The following is a 4,956-nucleotide window of genomic DNA, read 5'->3' on the forward strand; positions in this document are numbered from 1 at the left end:
GAAATCAGGCCCCAAAATGATCCCAATCACTTTTCAAATCACATTTTTTACTGTTTATTTTTGTCTTTCCAAACACTGATTTGATTTTAATCAGGGGATTTGAATCCCTCAATCCCCCAACCAAACATGCACTTAGTAACAAAAAAGTTAGATGTGATAGTTTCTGAGAGCATTTTACTGTAACAAAACTCGAATTCTAAATTCGAATCAGTGAAATGAACGGGACCTAATAATATTCACGTAAAAATAAAGAAGTACAAGTAAAAAGAAAAAAATTAAAAGTACGAAATCGAATATAAATTTGTTTTTGGTAAAAAATTCTTATGTAAATTACATAATGATAATTGAGCCTTAAAAAACCAATAGACAAAAGAACAAAAAATAAAGATAAAAAAAAAAAGAAAGACAATAGATCTAATAAAAATAACAAAAAGAGTTGAAAGAAATATTAGAGCCCGTTTGGTTAGAGGATTCATTATCTGATTCGAATCATGGTTCATGGTTCACTACAGTATTTTCTCTTACAAAAAACACACGTAAATAAAAAATAATTATAATCTCATGGTTCTAATCCATGAACCAAATGGGCTCTTAGAGCCCGTTTGGTTAGAGGATTCGTTCTCTGATTCGAATCATGGTTCATGATTCGCTACAATATTTTCTCTCACAAAAAACACACGTAAATCGAAAATGGTTCTAATCCATGAACCAAACGGGCTCTAGGTTATTATGCCCATGTTTGGTTGGTGGATTGGGAGATTCAAATCATATGATTAAGGTCAAATCTGTGTTTGGAAGTCTAAAATGGGTTAGAATCATAATGGGTGATTGAGATCATTTGGGCTCGTGATTGAGATCATTTTAGTGACGTTTGGTAAGGGGATTCATACCCTGATTCGAATCATGGTTCATGGTTCGCTACAGTATTTTCTCTCATAAAAAATTCACGTAAATCGAAAATGGTTCTAATCTCATGATTATAATCCATGAACTAAATATCTCCTCCCCCCCTGATTTTACCGTTTGAAACCCAAGTGCACAGTAAAAAACATTGTGCTCGTAATGCAAGCACTTGGGGAGAGAGAGAACCTGAATGGCGTCCATGTCCGCTATAAGGGCGAACCAGGGCTGAGCTCCGCTCCCCACGGAAGCCCCTACGCCGGTCTTTGCCACCAGGCACGTGTACTCCACGCCGAGCGAGGCGAGCTCCGATCTCACGAGTTGACTTGTCTCGTTCTCCTCAAGCAGCTAAATTTTGCTTGCGAAATGCCAAAAGCCGAGTGTTTTCTGCTTATCCTCTTCTCTTTTAACCTCATTGCCTGAACTTGTGAGACGTTAAAGAAAAACCCATTTCTCAGCAGAAGAGGAAAACTGCAATAGAAATAGAAATAGGAGGGAAAAAAACCATACGCGAATGTCACTAAAATTTTTTTTTTTAACCAGATTTTTCTCAACAGCTTAACACCAGCTAATACACTTTTCACTCTTGTGGCAAAACGTGGAACGCATGTATGGCAATGGAAACATATTTATGGCTTTAAAGTATTAATTTGTGTTTTTTCTTCAAGTGGGTTGAGAAACAGGAAATCCCCTGAATTTGAGTCAGATTGAGGGGTATGAATTACAAGGATTTAGATGGAAAACAAAATTAACACATCGAAATCTCAAAAGAATCTTCATTTTTGGTCAATACACCTGATTTGAGTCGAAAATAATGAAATGCAATTTCAGGGTTCAGCTCAGCTCACTGATCTGGCATTATCGGAGCTGGGTCTCTCATAGAATTGGTCAATGCCGGAAAATTCTTGGTCAGTCGTGCGGTGAAATTGACAAATTACATTTATTTTATAATTTTTTATTACATTTATATAATTTTTTAAATTACATTTAATTCAGAAAACATGACAACTAAACACTGATTCAAATCACATTTCAGGTTAGAATCAGAATCATGCATGTACACATCCAAACGAAGGTTCTAATAACTCTGAATCATGATTCAAATCATGAATCATGAAACTGAATCAAAAGACTCAAATCACCTTGATTTCAATCCTTACACCAAACGGACCCTATTGTTGGTGAATACGGGGCCCGTTTAGTTTGCTGATTTAAGTTTTTAATTCGAATTGAGAGTTTTTTATTATAATAAAAAAATTAAATATAACTGTTTTTAAAATTTTTTTACTATAATAAAATTTAATCAGTAAAATGAACATGACCGTACTTAATTAAGGTCGGAATATTTGGTGATGAGCAAAAAAGGTTGGAACGTTCGGTGGGTTTAAAATGTAAAATGCTTTATTCGATTTGTTTTTTTTTTTTTTTTTTTTTTTTTTTTTTTTTTTTTTTTAGTATATCTGTGAACGTGCCTTCACGCATTATGACAGTTATAGTGTGATTTTGACGGCGCACTCCTCATTTGAGAGGTAGAGTTTGCTGATAAATAAGCATTTAAGTCGACATCTAGAACAACTCTTTTCGTAACGCCCAGAAAAATACACTCCATACTCGTGCATTTCCTTTTAATAAAAAAGGAAAAGAAAATAATGTTGTAAAACATAGAACAATCAAATATATATATATACCAGTATATAGTATATATGCAAGTCATTTCTATAATTAATTAACAGGCATTGTATCTTGCTCTCTAAAAATTGTCTGTCCAGCATTAATTTATTTAATTTTGCTCAATCATCACTTAAATTTCCGTCAGCATTTACGACAATGATTTTCATGGTCTCGTGACACATCTTATACTTATATTTATTTGCCTAGGCGGATGAATCTGGACGCGTTGGGAGGTGTTTGAGCTTGTTTTTTCAAATTGATTTTTGGGACTTAAAATTCATGGGCGACTTTTGTCTCATATGATCTTATGGATCTATCATTAATTCCTTTACACGATTCGGATCGTCAAATAAGCTTTTAGCGGATTGATTGAGAAATAAAAGGCAAAATAATATATAGTTTATCGGAATCTAATTCCACGAGTAAAGTTACAACCCCAACGGAGAATTTAAAGGGAGAGAGAAGAAAAAAAGGTATATATATATATATATATATATATAAATGTATATATTTATAATCGGAAACAACTGAAAGCCAGAGAATCCTGGACATAATGCGGAGCTTTAAAACACGTCTGTTAGGTGTACACTGTAATAAGTTGAAGCCGACCAAATCAAAGATGCTTAAATATTGGATGGTGAAACTTTAGAAATTAACGAGTTCTATAAAGATTGGTTAATATGTCGATTCAAACTATTCGGTTAATTTGTCATTAAATTGTGTAATAAAATGCTGGTGATGAAGCTTCTATTTAGGATAGGGGTGGTTAATTTTACTCAAGAATATGCTATGCTTTCGGCGAAAGGAAAAACCAACAAATTTTGTCATTCAAGAATGTGCACTGTAGCTGAAAATATATTGCACTGGCTTTTAATATTTTATTATGCAGGAAATCGGCTAGAAAAGATTATCAATTTCTGAGTATATGCAAAGCTGGAAACTGATTTGTATTAATATTACTTCAAAAGATTCCGCTTCTAATGTTCCTCTATCAATGGTTATTAGACATTCATATAATTACCAGTTTTATTAGATCTGACAAATTTGGAAGCGACAACATTCATTTTTTGAGTTTCTTCCACTTTTTTTTCACGTTTTACAGTTCCAGTTTGGGTGGGTTCACGCTTATATATGGCGTTTTTATTTTCCCTGAAAATGTTAAAAGGTTTTTATGTTCTTTCTTCTTTGTTATCCTTTTAATATTAATATTTAATCTTTTTTATATATTTAATTAGAATGTAATGTTAAGTTGATTACTGACATGTCACGTGAGTATTTTTGTTAGATTTGTAGACGTATTTAAATTGAGGAGGTATTTTAAATGATTTGTTATAGTTTGAAGGATGTTTTGAACGATTTTAAAAGTTTTAGTACATTTTAAAAAATGGTACATAATTGTGAGGGATTTAATCCTTTATTTTTGTTATGACGATATTGTGGGAATAATATAAATTATTTGTCCATATTATTATTATCAAAATTCAAAAAATATATAATAATAAGGGAAAACTATTTGAGATCATCATGCAGCAGCGTCTCCAAGAGCCCACCGAACCTAAGCATGTCTCGAAAGTGGAGCAAGATCATGATCAAAAGTAACCAGCACAATAAATCAAAACGAGAGAGAAAAATGGTAGAGACTCAAAATTCAGTGAACTTTCGGAGATTTTTCCTTCCTAAAAGCCAATAAAGTTTTGAGGACTAAGAAAAGTTTGCTATTTTCTTATTTAAAAAAAAAAAAAACTCAAAAAATATGGAAAAAGAAAAAACAGTGAGAGAGGGACAACTACATTATGTTGTCATTTCAAGTTGAACTCATTAACAAGTGTGTGTGTGGTGTGTGTGTGTGTGTGTTATATAGGCTTGTGTTTGCTTTGCTAAAAGATAACTGATAATAGATAAATGTTCGTTTAATTTGTTGATTTGAATTTTTAATTCGAGTTAAAATGTGATTTTATATAAGAGTTTTTTATTTTAATAAAAAAGTCAAGTGAGATTGTTTCTGAGACTTTTTTACTGTAATAAAATTTAAATTTTAAATTCGAATTGATAAAATGAATGAGATTTAAAATTTGAAAGAAACTGTACTTTAAGAAAAGCCAAAAAAAAAAAAAAAATAAAATAAAATAAAAGAGTAATCACTGTTAGCTCTATAAGCTGCCCAAACTTATATTGGCATCTAGCATTATCCTCAGGTAGGCCCTCCGATCCCTGTGCTAAGATAAGGGGATAACGGTGATCGGTTATTCTGAAGAAATTTCCCTCAGTTTCCTTTGCTTGAGTGTTTGACCTTTGTAGCTGATTACGTGGACTTACTTTTGTCATTACACAACAGTAGAAGATAGATATCCTTCTAAAGTACTTCCACTAAAATATATATATATA

Source organism: Morus notabilis, unplaced genomic scaffold (assembly GCF_000414095.1).
Source record: "Morus notabilis unplaced genomic scaffold, ASM41409v2 Scaffold535, whole genome shotgun sequence".
In the NCBI taxonomy this organism is placed as follows: Eukaryota; Viridiplantae; Streptophyta; class Magnoliopsida; order Rosales; family Moraceae; genus Morus; species Morus notabilis.